Below are 13,227 nucleotides of genomic sequence, written 5' to 3' on the forward strand. Positions count from 1 at the left end.
CTTACGCTCACTTTGTTCTGTCGTTTAATCTTTTGATATCACGATCAAAGACGTGCTCTCAAGGTTTAAAGTAGCTGACGGATGAAGTCAGCTGTGTGTGAACTGCAATCAAATAGAGCTAAACATCAGTTTTAGAAGTAAGCAAACATTTGGTTCAGACGATTCAACGCCTAATTAAGTGCATCTATTGACATTTGATGGTTGAAAAGCTTGCCTCAGTAAATGACCTCATCCTCATTCATGCCAGCTATGAAGTAAAGACGCACGAGTGTTCGTTCTCTGTGAAATACTATCAGAAATAACTCAATTCCAGCATGGTGTAAACATAATTCACCAATCTTTATAGGAAGGAAAACATAGACAAGTATATGACACTTCCAACACCATCCTTTCGCCATGCCGTAACAGTTGTGACCGGTTTAAATTGAGTACAGATAAATAATCTAATTGTGGCTCGTCTGTGGCCACAGCTGATGCAGAGGCTAGAGTGGAAGGAAACCCAGATCTTAAAAACCTTGACAAGGTGCCAGATTGATTTTTTTCCTCCGGCAGACACAAGAGAAGCTCCATTAACATGCTCAGCCATCGCACTCCGCCATGATTTCTGAATTACAGAAAGCAAGGCACTAAGATTATCAAAACACGTCTCATTATCTCCGCTCACTTCATCCTATAATTGAGACACTGTCTCCATGCCAGTCGATATAATGACAGCATGCAAGCATCTGCTTTGGCACACTTGTTTATGATCAACTGTAAAGTAGGGTCGCTGAGTGCATGTTTAACATCTCAGAGGAGAGACTTTAGGTGGAAATCTGTACGTTAGAAATGTTTCCAACCGGCCACCTTCAGCCCAACAGCCCGCAGTTGACGATGTATTCGTGCAGGCGTGTTATTTGAGGTGTCCCACAATGATTGCGATTCATAAAACCAAATCAGCTTCATCAGTCTGACGAAAAGAACGCACACTTCTGTCTTTGTGCGTACACACAATTTTAGTCTTTTTTTTGTGTTTACTTCAGCGTTGAGGACTACGTCCCCCTCCACAGACAGATATTCTGATTCGGTATGAATACAACCTCAGGGTGTGTTCCCACATCGCTGCAAAAAGGTGTTTCAACCTCAGCGACAGGTCTTGACTACAGATCTTACTTTGCCGAAAAAAAAAATAGTGTTAACACGTGACGAGCAGATATCCACACGGTAAGACCAGCTGGCAAGATTCTGACATCTTGTTACAAAAGACCTCAAAAGATCTGGCAGCAGCACGACAAGAAGCTTTAAAAGTCCAAGTAGACAAATCCAAAACAAAAGCAGTAGTAAACGAACATGAAGTGGCTGAACTTTCTGAGTGATTTACTGTTTCGTGTCTGCTGTGACTGTAATATAAATACAGCAATTAAAAAGGGTTTTATTATTTTTGATCCGTTTCATTCAATTAATTTCTGGTTGCTTGCTCCAAATACACCAGCTGGCAGGAACAACCTTTTGTATTATATGCAAATAAGCAGGAAGTTAAGCACAACATGATCACAAGTGAAATGAATCAAACTAAATAGTTACTTCAGGAACAAACGATGAGCTCACTAGCAGCTGTAGGAGAGGTGATGTTCTCTGGAGGTGATGTTTATGTGTGGACGCTGTTGCATCTTACATTTATCTGTGATTTTTGTTTTAACGGTTTAGAATGGGTAAATAAGAACAGCAGTGATTAGTGGACATAATTAACTTTATACTCAACTACTCCAGGAACTCAATACTGGAAACACTTCTGCAGAAATATCAAAGTGATTTCTCAACAGGGCTGTTGGGCCGAATGATAAAAATCACCAACAGCGCTACTTAAATACTATAATCACACATTTAGCAATATGTTTAGTCCATACTTTATATTTCCTAGTAGCCCCACAAACACTTAGCCTCTCATTTACACTCGTACTCATGCACTCGATGATAATGATGATGATCATTTCTGTTTAATGGGCAGTTCCTCTTCCGCACCTCACTGAACTGTTCCAGATAAACAACCCAGACTTTGGCTCATCTGGCTTTAAGTGTTAAGGACACTTGATTTAATCAGACTCAGGAATCAGAGGCGATGTTGGGAGTTTAGGTCATCGTTCAGCTCGACGGGCTCAAGCTCTTTCTCATTAGAGGATGACCAGCGTGACGGTAACGCCCGACTGCTTCCAGTTAGCTCTACTGAAGTCAGGCTTCGCATACGGACTATTAACTAATGCGAAGACGGCGCAGAGCTTAACCAACAACTCACGCTTCCTCCTGAATCAGCAATAAGTCACTATGTGCCAGATTTTGCATCACTAACAAAAAACGCCTCATTAAAGGGTCCATTTCTGACAGAAATCTGACAAAAGGAACTTACATGGTAATTTGACCGCAGTGGGGAGCTACTAAAGATAAAGATACCACCACACAAGTAACATTTGAAAAATAAAAGGCTCAAACACTTGATTTTAAGATGGACGATGGGTGTTGTGCATCACATTTTCTTCCCGAGATGCTAAATTCAGGTCTACACATAAGGAGAAAATCAACATGTAATGTAATGTCACAACAGCGATTTACAGTGCAGCCATATGCCAAACACCCGCTATAAACATTTTGTTGTCTGAAGCGGTCGCATTAACTGAACATAATTTACACCTCGATGCCATATCAGCGTCGCCATTTCCCGACAGTTACAGACACAGGCTAGCACATTACCAAATGTAGTTTATTTGTGAGTGCAGGCGTGATGTTTCTCTCTCTGTCTCTCCTTTCACCCAACACATGAATCAGGCATTTGCTTTATGGTTGGAAAATAGTGGGCGGGACCTTTTTATAAAGAGAATCAAAGATGGTGCACAAGAAAGAAAGGGTGTTAGCAAGAAAGCAGCTAAAATCGGATTTAATCCTCATTTCATTGTGGATACAACCAACGTTCAAGAAGCAGCAGATAACTTCAGCTAGGACATGCACGTACTGGTGACAGACACTACTACAGACTGTACTAACTGTGCATTGTTACAATCTTAAGTGCCATCAGTCCATCAACGTCACAGTGAGGTTTTTCTCCTGATTACAAAATGTAAACACAGAAGGAGTTGAATAAATGTGTTGGGTAAAGTAAGCTTGTTTTTCTATTGAAATACTGACTGACAAATGAGGGAGAGAAGGAAGAGGTGTGAGAGGACAAGGCCTGAGGCTAAAGAGCAGACAGTCCCTTGTATAACACTGCTGGGGGCGTGTGTGTGTGTGATAGAATAAGATAAAGTATTGTTTATAACATGCATTCCTGCACAGGCAGCCTGCCAGGCCGGATTCCAGCAAGTTATTGCTGAAATAACCATCTGCAAACAAGACATTCCGCCTTATGTACGGTATCTAATAGTGGAGCAACGGTCATAAATCTCACAGTTCGGCTCACAGATCTTTTTTGGCGCCGATACTAATTGCCGATCACTGCTGATCCATATTTTTGTTTGCTTATAGCAGCTAGCCTACAAGGCTCCAGACTGTTTATATTTCTTGCCACCATCCCAAAAATCATTTCAACCGCTCTGAAGTATGTAAACCATCAAAAAATTCGAAATGTTATCCTTTTACTTTGTTAGAGTAATTTCGAATGTTTTTTTCTTCATATTCCAATGATAAGGAAATCAAAGATTGTATTTTTATGGATTAAAACCATTCTTTTCATTACTAGTTTTAATTAAGTATTATAGTCTGTTTAGTGTAAACAGCTCATAATTCATCTCTATTATCTATTTATATGTTGTTGTGAAAACATCTCCAAACAACTGGTTTGTTTGTTGGTTTCTCACCAACACTACATTTTACGAGATCACATGTGAAGACATCATGATAACGTTAGAATTTACCTTCACCCAATACTCATTTTTACAGAGCCTGAACGCATCATAATGCAACTGAAGGGAACCTTTGTTCTCCTGTCAATTTAAACACAGATTGGTTGTTTACAGTGTAACGTTATCAGAGATTGGCGACTAGAAAAGCATAAACGATGTGCTGAATATTGGCGGATAACGATCGTCAGTAAAACTTGATTCCACATTGTGATAGTTAACCTTAAACTGTGTAATTAATCCCATGAGGGGCCACCCGTACGGATCACGGATCCACCGTGGTCCGTCACACCACTAGTATCTACATACGACTTGTTAAACTAGTTTAATCCAAACTGAATCATCCACTTACCTCCTGACTGATCTGCAGAAATCTGTAATAAAGCGGCAAAACTAGCACCGCGGGGAACACCGGCCTCACTGTGAGAGGACAACAGGCCACTGCTGATTGACTCATATACTGCACGACTGTTTGTGCCGTGGACAGTTGTTGCCATGTGAATGTCTAACTACAGAGGGCATGGGCAACCATTAACCTCCCATAACAGCCTGTCTCTCCTGCAGCAGCTGCTTAACAGCATCGGACAGCGGCGTCACTCTCACGTGGAAGCTTTCCAGAATCAATGAAACAGCGATATGTCCCCGAGAGTGTCGCATTCAAAACATTGACGGTATCAGGAATGAGCTCCTGGTTCACGATTGATCAGAATTGCTGTGGAGGTTTTTGACAGTGCAGAGTCAATCGCTGCAGCTTAGCTTTTTTATGCGCATAGCATCGCATTAAATGTGCCTTCTTCCTTCGGCCTTGTGCAGCTTCATCTCGCAGCCGACGTCTGGCTCATAAAACCGCAAAAGTGGGCAGTAACATCTGACAGTGAGTGAACACACTCAATCACGGGCGGCTTATCAAAATGCTGGAAACGGTTTGCAAGGCAGGGGAGGAGCGGCGTGTTGCATTGTCACTGATATCAGTGGTTGCACCCAGTATGGAGATAAAACCAGACTTGTGTATTATGACGCTTTCCTTTAATGTATAATTGCTTGTTGGAGCAGGATGTTTGCTTAACCTCTTTTCGGCTTTTTTTAGACACAGAGCAAACTGGATTTAAACTCCTGGAACTACACTGCTGTTGTAAACATCCATAGATTCCATGCCGCAAAATAGCAAAATGGGGTTTTGTGGCGAGAAAGACAACGTAATCATGCTAAAAACAACACCACCTAATATTACGTTTAAATACGTTTGCCTTATTCAGACGTCTGACGGCCACGTTTACATATTTGCTGCCACCACGATCCGTTCATGGGTCACCTGTTTAACGCAGAGGTCACATGTGTATCCACCTCCAAAAATGCAAGTCAGCTAGGTCAAAGCTCAGTCAACCTGAAAACTAAATAAAAAGAAGAAAAACAAAGAGCACACGCTTGCTTGCCTTTTCCTCAGATTGTAAATAATCTCCACTTCCTTCAGTTATCCATCTACCTCTCCTCTCCCACATGTCTGCTTTCCTTCTCTCCGACGTCATCAATCTTCTTTTATAGCGTCTGCCGAATTAAAATGCAAAGCAAACAAGTAGACCTCGGCAGACCTCATATTCTCCCTTTTATGTTGCTGTGTAATCTATGTTCTTTGGCAGACAACAGTACGCGACAAGTAAAAACCCAAGACAGGCATTCACAACAGCACAAGTGCTCTTCCTCAGCAGTGCTGTACGACATAGCCGTATTAAGTCTGATATATTCGCAGCTCGGAGGATCTCAATATTTGTCTTTACTACTAACAACACTAAAAGTGAATTTATGCTTCTCTGTCGACTTGTTTCACTGCTCCTGCAGTAGATTCCTTCGGTGTGGGAACTGATTTATAGTTCGGCGCGAGATGGAACCCGTTGATTGTCGTGACAACGCCACCTCACTAGACAGATGTGTTGTTCATTTATTACACACTCAAAGTAATTGGAGTTTACCATCATTTATTCCCTTAGTTAAAGAAAGAGCCGGTCGTGATTAGAAGAGGCCTTCTGGAAAAATGACCGTCCAAGATCACAAAACACACATTCGTCCAACATTGTGAAGAGGATTATCGAGCGGTTTAGTTTTTGTTGAGCCTGCTCCATGTTGTCTTCCCCGATGAACAAATACTAGCAACGGAATGGAGACGTCGGAGAAAACACGAAGCAGACAAAGCGGTCTAATTACAATTCATGTGGTCGTCATGAAGCCTCTGTTGCCACAACATCTCAACACGGAGGCAGAAATCTGCCTTAAGCTGTTGAGTGAAACGTTTGCCACCAATATTTTTCCAAACCAGTCAGGACGGTCCAATCCACTTACGTTGAAGCCACAAGACTGCTTCTCTGACTGTTTAGACAAATGTCCACACTGCAAACAAAGCATCGTGGCACGGAAACCAGAAGAAAACAATGTCAACCGCCTGCGGATAAACAGTAAGTCGCTCCGATCAATCGACTACCGACCGTTCCTTAAAATAGTGTAATTGGTGGTCTCTATAAAAGGCCGATCAGACGAGGAATTGAAACGTTTTCACTACTCATTTGCCCGCTTTCTCGCATTTACTTAAACTCACTCTGTAGCGTCTGTCCGGCTCATTTTGTCCCCACAATAACCGTGCGGTATCTACCGGAAAAGAAACATTCCGGTGATCTCCCGGCGATCCCCCCTCCAGGTTTTTGGTGTTCAAAACCTCACAAATCAGCCGTTCCTTATCCATCGAGTAGCGACAGGAATGAATAGAAAAAACATCGCCGGCGAAGGCTCAAAGCGGCGTGCGCCAGTCGCATGCGGCCAGTTAGCACACTGTGTCATAGACGCGCAAAAATATGTTTCAGAATACTTCAAAACACATACAAAGAGCGGAAAAGCAGTCTGACCGGAGGATTCAACTCGACCACTCGGTGTGTGAGGATCCATAGCTGTGCGCTGGCTGTTTTAGGATCTCTACTCTTTAGATTGACATGTTTACGTGTGATCTATCTTTTGATTTTCCTTCAGAGGACGACACATTTTGTGTGAAAAAATAGGGGAATCCGGTACCATGACCATGTCAGATTAATTGAAAAATGAACAGCTGCAGACAATGACTCATCGGATCTGTAGTTTGTATCCGGGGTCTGATTTGATTGACTAATCGTTTCAACTCCTTTCATTTTGTTTGGGTTTAACTCTCTCAAAGTCAGAAAATATCTTCTGGGTTTGTGTTATCAGACATTTCCAACAAAGCACAACAGCGGCACTCTGAAAGGATTTCATGCCAAGGACAGAGGAACCAGTGTGTTCGTTACTAAAAACAGAAACCAGAGGACACAAAATGGTTGACACTGGTCCAAATGTGGTTGCCGAGGGCAACCGGCCAACTGTGACTGTCAAACCTTGAGGGCCCTCATGTGACTGCACGCCAAAACTAAGGGTTTCGCTCAAAATGAGCGGATTTAATGGGGATTTCTTTAAAGTGGTAACGCAGACTCGGACCAGTTTTGAAGTCGATCAATAAAAATCGCAAGCAGAAAACAGAACCAGTACTAGTTTCATTCGTAGTGTTTTTACTATTGAACAACTGAAAGTATATGGCCTCATAAACTATGCCCATGATATTTATATGTTCTGGAGAATCAAACAACCGACACCTGTAATGCCAGTGAATTTCTTATCCATGCTCAGTAAAAAAAGGAGAGTGGACATTATCACTGTGGGCCAGAGATTACAACACTTCAGAGCTCTATAAACCGAAGCTGCTTTGGTGGGAATGCGTTTCCAACTCAAACGGGTATAACGTGTCCGTTACAGTGTGTGCTCGGGCAGTGAGGTGAAACAGAATAGTAGAAATTCGTTAGCGACAACAAAAATAATGACTGCTTTTACACAAAGTATATTTGTATCCAAGTTCCACTTGATCATATGTTTAGACCGCCCCAATTTTGTCCTTCGTGGATGTTCTCTCATCTACTCGTCGAAAGCACGAGGGATGTACCGGCGTGTCAGCTGAGAGAGGCGACGGATTGTCAGAACCACCCACTGCCACCGTGCTCGAGTATTGATGTCGCTCTGAGGAATTCCCACACATAACGTCTTCACAGACCTTTCTTGTTCTACAATAAGATGAACTCAAAATGGTATCTTCATAAAAAGACAGCTAATATCGAGCTCAACGCAGCAGGGAGGATGCCAGACATAACTGCTTTTCTGTCAACACATTAGGTCTTAGCACAACAGTTAGCACAACAGTTTCACGTCAGTGTCTAGAACACTGGTGTATAAATCAGCCATTTGTAAGATGGAAAATTGCAACTTCAAGTGAAAAGATCACGAGTGTCGGGAACAAGTGAGGCGAGAGTGATTAATGAGGTCATGTTGCTTATGAGTGGATGAATGAAAACCGTGCTGAAAGCAACTGTGTGTTGAACATACTAAAGCAATTTGACAGGGCTCAGTTGTTACAACAGCACGACAATAGAACCAAACCCGTCGAAATGAGCTCGGATTGACTCGTTGCGTTTCTCTGGCTTTTCTCTCTAAGAACACAGAGGACGATGCTTCAAACCGAAGGCAAATGAGACGGCATTTCTGCAGCACTCAAGACCGTGCTGCGCCACAAAAGCTGACAATATCTTTATAGCTTGTGTGTGTGTGTGGGGGGGGGGGGGGGTTGAGTGTAACCTGGGCTCGCGTCCCAGGAAAAGATGGATCACCAGTCTTTGGCAGAGCAGCCACTGTGCAACAAGCATTCAGTGTGTGCTCTTTTCGGCTGTAATTGGCAATTCCGAGTGAGAAATCCACTCAGTGCTATAAAAACTAAAGCGGAGTTGCATATTCTTTGACCCGTGATACGACATTACAGTTCAAGTGACAAATGTCACATTTAGTCGACTTTACAAATAGTAGCACCGAGCAAGGGGAAAAAAAAAAAAAAAGGAGGCTAGGTTCTCACATAACACGACAGTTCACACAATGGGTGGATCAATATTGACTATAGAAACACAGATCCATTCCAGATACTAGGTTCACTCTCACCCATCGCACTCTCAAGTAAACCACACGCTTCGCTTCGCTTCTCACAACTGGTTTTACACCAAACACTATGGAGCACAATACGAAACACTTAACCCGTGACAGGAAAGCTTAGAGGCAAATCGATTCAACTGTTAAAACGTACATCTACAATGCTTAACAGATTGTAATGCAAGCCTACTTTAGGCCAAGTGTGTCAAATGCAAATGTAGGACATTTTGAATATTGCATTGGATTCTCTATTAATCGCTACCGTCATAAAAGTAGCATATTTTCACATTGGATTTGTTTTACACAAAAAAGTATAGATTATCAATTATGTTGAGCGACTAGTTGACAAATCGTTGCAGCTCTACTGCGTATTGACACGCTCTAAAGGCTAAAAATTGTTAAAAAACATGTTTTGTGCATTAATTCTTCTTTTGAATGGCCTTATGTTGAATGCAGTAAAAAAAAAAGTCTGCCGTGTACAATTGCATTGATAAGACATTTACAATCAATGACTACCATCTGGAAGTCAGGTCATGTGACGATGTTCTTCTGCAGAGCTACCGACCAGCGCTCAAACCAGCCCAACCCCCGTCACTTAGGGAGAGCGTCTTCAAATAAATCCCAACCTTGGGGGAAACGCTGTATAATGATTTAACCTAGAAAAGGTGCTCCAGTACCTAATGACACCAACTACATTATGAGGCTTAATATGGACTCACCGCTGCACTAAAGGGTATTAAGGAATGCATTCGCTTCTCATTTAGCGTGCGATATAAGTGCATATGGGGGTATACATTCACCCAAAGTAAATGGCTTCACTCAGGTGCTTTTGAGGTGTCTGAAAGCCTTCAAAGCACCAGCTATGTAAGGATACTAGCTATGTAGTAAGGATATGGGCTAAATCCTGTTTTACTTTGCCATCAGCTGGTGTGAGGCCATGAGATGATGGGGGCCTTACAAAGCCAACATAATCCCCTTGTCCTGGACTAATCTGATGCCCTGGACCTCTAAACAAACACTGTTAAATTCTCTTCTTCCACGCCGTTTCTTTGATATCCATCCTGATGTGGAACAGATTTTTCAAAAAGGGTGAAAGGCTGGTCAAAATTAACACTGAACTTCACTAAATCACCATTTCTGCAGATCCATGAGACTCAACACTTCCTTCCAGCAAACACAAGCAGCTCAGTTATCACAAAAATCTAACTGGTGAATGAGGAAATAGTCGTTTCCTCAAGTGGTGTTGCTCTCATATTCACCCCCCGGCTCTAATCCAAGCGTTGGGCACATCTACACATCTCTGACAACTATAACACGTCATGTTATTGTGTGGAGCGTAAGAGTCTTACATTTCCCTTTCACTTCACAACTGATGGCTCTGTCAGATTGTATAAATGTGTCTGGCGTGCTACAACAAGGCTCTTAACACCCGTTACAATGATTAAAACAAATTACTGCTAGGAAAAAAAGGCGATCGAATAGAGAAGAACCGCTTTTGAAAAGGTAGTCGACTGGAAAGGGAACAGCTCTGTCTTCACAGTGAGCTGCTATGGAAGAAAAGATAGAAAAATACAAATGTTTGCTCTGAAGAAGTGCTATGATTATGAACAGGAACACCAGTGTGCCAATTGTTATTTTACCGGCTACACAATTTCAGTTTTAGGTAAAAAAATGATCTGGTCTTTTATTACTATTGCTTATATTGATTTCCTTGTGACGAGTACACAATAAGGATACGTAATTATAGCCTCAACGTAAAAAAATACCCTCAAAATGTATAAAATCAATAGAAAAAGAGTCAGTAATGAATCAGCACTGACCAAACACCCTTACAGGCTAAGTGAAAGCCTTGAATCATTTATGGGCACAGCTGACCTATTACAGTAGCTCTAGTAAAGGTGATTGTCTCTACGGTCCCTGCAACAAAACAGCCTTTTTTGGTTGGTGGAGTAAAATGGTGAAATGTCCCAAATACTGAAACACTTTATTATTGTTTGAGACCCACACAGTTAATTTAGTGTTATTGAGGTTCTGTGTGATCATTTTGTCTACCGTGTTGACATTACTTCCTGTAAGACGCCTGAAATCATTAACAACTACCAGGTCTGGAAACAATGGCTGCTACAGCATAACAAAGCTATACGTGTAACCAACCGACCTCTGAGATAAAGCGTTAAGTATTACCAAACTACACTAAGATTATTCAAAATACTGACTCAGCAGTGTTTATTGCATGACAAAGGGGATTAACGGTACAGTTATTACTACGGTTGTGTTTAGGAGGGTTACTATCTCATATTTACAGTATGTTAAGGCTTTCCTTTATCAGTGCCACCAGCTCGGAGATATTACCTCACCCTGACAACTAAGCTCCCAAACTGGTGTTTAACATTAACCAGAAATGTTTCAAGGCCCTTTAGAAACAAGTTCAAATGTTTCACTGCCAAAATACTCAAAGTTTCCTTTCAACTATCATTTGTCAAGATCATTTATCAACAAACAGCACTGAAAGCAGGCGATTCAACATTTCCGCAACCCACTTATTGAACAAACAAACCACCGATTACATTGAGACCACATATCATGGCAGCTCTCACCTTCGATTGTGGACTAAATTTGCTAATCGTTAGTTGGATGGTACACTCGACTAATACTGGATTTTTGAGGTTGTGATAGTTGTTGTTTTTTTTACATTGACACATAACAGACAGCAATTTTTTCATTTTTAAGACTTGTGAGAAGGTTTAAATATAAAATTGTCAGGGCTCTGTGGTGAAGCTTAAAACTAATGTGGCATTTCTGTACTGCAACTTCTTGTTACTTATCGGCCAACATATTCACCGAAACCGAGATATCTCCAATAAGCTATTGACCGATGTATCGGCCGAGATTGGGCTGGCAAATGTATTTATTTACAGACACTACTGAGCCTCTTTCAAATATGTCCCTGTGAGGTAATGGTAAACACTCCCTTAGACTAGATGTCCATATATTTAGTCTAGATTGAGGACTTTAAGAATACTGTATTCCAGCTATCGCAGAACTGTCCAATCATTTCATTTGGCCCAAATCTTCCACAAGCTGCTAGCTTGACAGCTGTGAGTACTAATAATGGCAATTTTCGTAGTTTACAATCATAATGATAATTTAGTGGGAGTGGCTTTGGAGGTACGGCCTGCCGACTAGGCAACTTTCACGCCAGATTTTGTGACTTTTGGGAGCTAGTGCTGCTAGCTACTTTCATCGGAGAAGAATTAGCAACACTGGGATAGGTTATTAAGGTGCGCTTTAAACATAAATAACGTACGGGAACAACCAGTCCTGTTTGATTAGCTTTTGGCACTGGCGCAATGGGAAGAATGAGAGAGCTAACTTGCAATTAAAACCAAAGCTCAGCTTTGTTCACCACAAACCTGTTTTTTTGCATATGTAAATACGGCTAATTAACTTGAGATAAATACCGCTTTGATTAAAAAGGCAACCGTTTTGAAGAAACGTCTCCTTCCTGTTTTGTAGTTAGAACCATTGAGAGCAATTGTAAAAATCCTGCCATTTGATGAGAATATTGTGCTGCAGACCACGTTGCCATACTTTAATGTTGTACTGTCATACTCTATGGAGACCACTGGGTTAGCCCTTAGTGGTCTTGTAAAAAACGATAATTGCTCTTCAATTGAATGACTCACTTCATGGAGATGGGACAGCCCCAATAACACCAGCCAACAAAAATAATCTGGAGAGAAGGCTTTCCAAATTTACTAAAACCACAATCCACCATTGTAATGAGATCTTGTCACCTTGGAAAATACGAACTTGTCTCATTAAGTGTAACAAACTGTAGCGGAGATGAAATGGGAGGGTCAAATAATTAGTTTCACACATATTCTCACATTGTGTTAGAACGGAAAGAGTGAAACAAACCCGTTTAATTGTGTGTTGATCTTGAGATCAACCCCCGCCCCTAACGGATGCCCAGGGGTCCCCGGTGCCCCAGCTTTGGAAACATTGAGGCACTACACTGGTGGAATCCGCAGCTTTAACTCTGTCTAACTAATGTTTCCTCAGATGTTGGCTGCCTAACATTCAACTTTTTCCGCGAAAATAATAGCCGTTAAATGCAGGCAGGCACGTGTTTTCTAACAACTAATAGACGTTACTCCCCTCAAGCTGACAGTTACTAAACGTTACTCCCCTCGAGCTGACCGTTACTAACGTTACTCTCCTCAAGCTGACCGCTACTAACGTTACTCCCCTCGAGCTGACAGTTACTAAACGTTACTCCCCTCGAGCTGACCGTTACTAACGTTACTCCCCTCGAGCTGACCGTTACTAACGTTACTCCCCT

General features: G+C 41.8%; 1 protein-coding gene across 1 annotated transcript in view; it reads right to left on the bottom strand.

The window, feature by feature from the left end:
- Positions 1–13,227, bottom strand: part of znf609b (zinc finger protein 609b) — a 69,270-nt gene that overhangs the window by 53,797 nt on the left and 2,246 nt on the right. The window lies entirely within an intron of this gene.

This window comes from Anarrhichthys ocellatus, unplaced genomic scaffold (assembly GCF_004355925.1).
Source record: "Anarrhichthys ocellatus isolate YVR2014 unplaced genomic scaffold, GSC_Weel_1.0 scaffold8, whole genome shotgun sequence".
In the NCBI taxonomy this organism is placed as follows: domain Eukaryota; kingdom Metazoa; phylum Chordata; class Actinopteri; order Perciformes; family Anarhichadidae; genus Anarrhichthys; species Anarrhichthys ocellatus.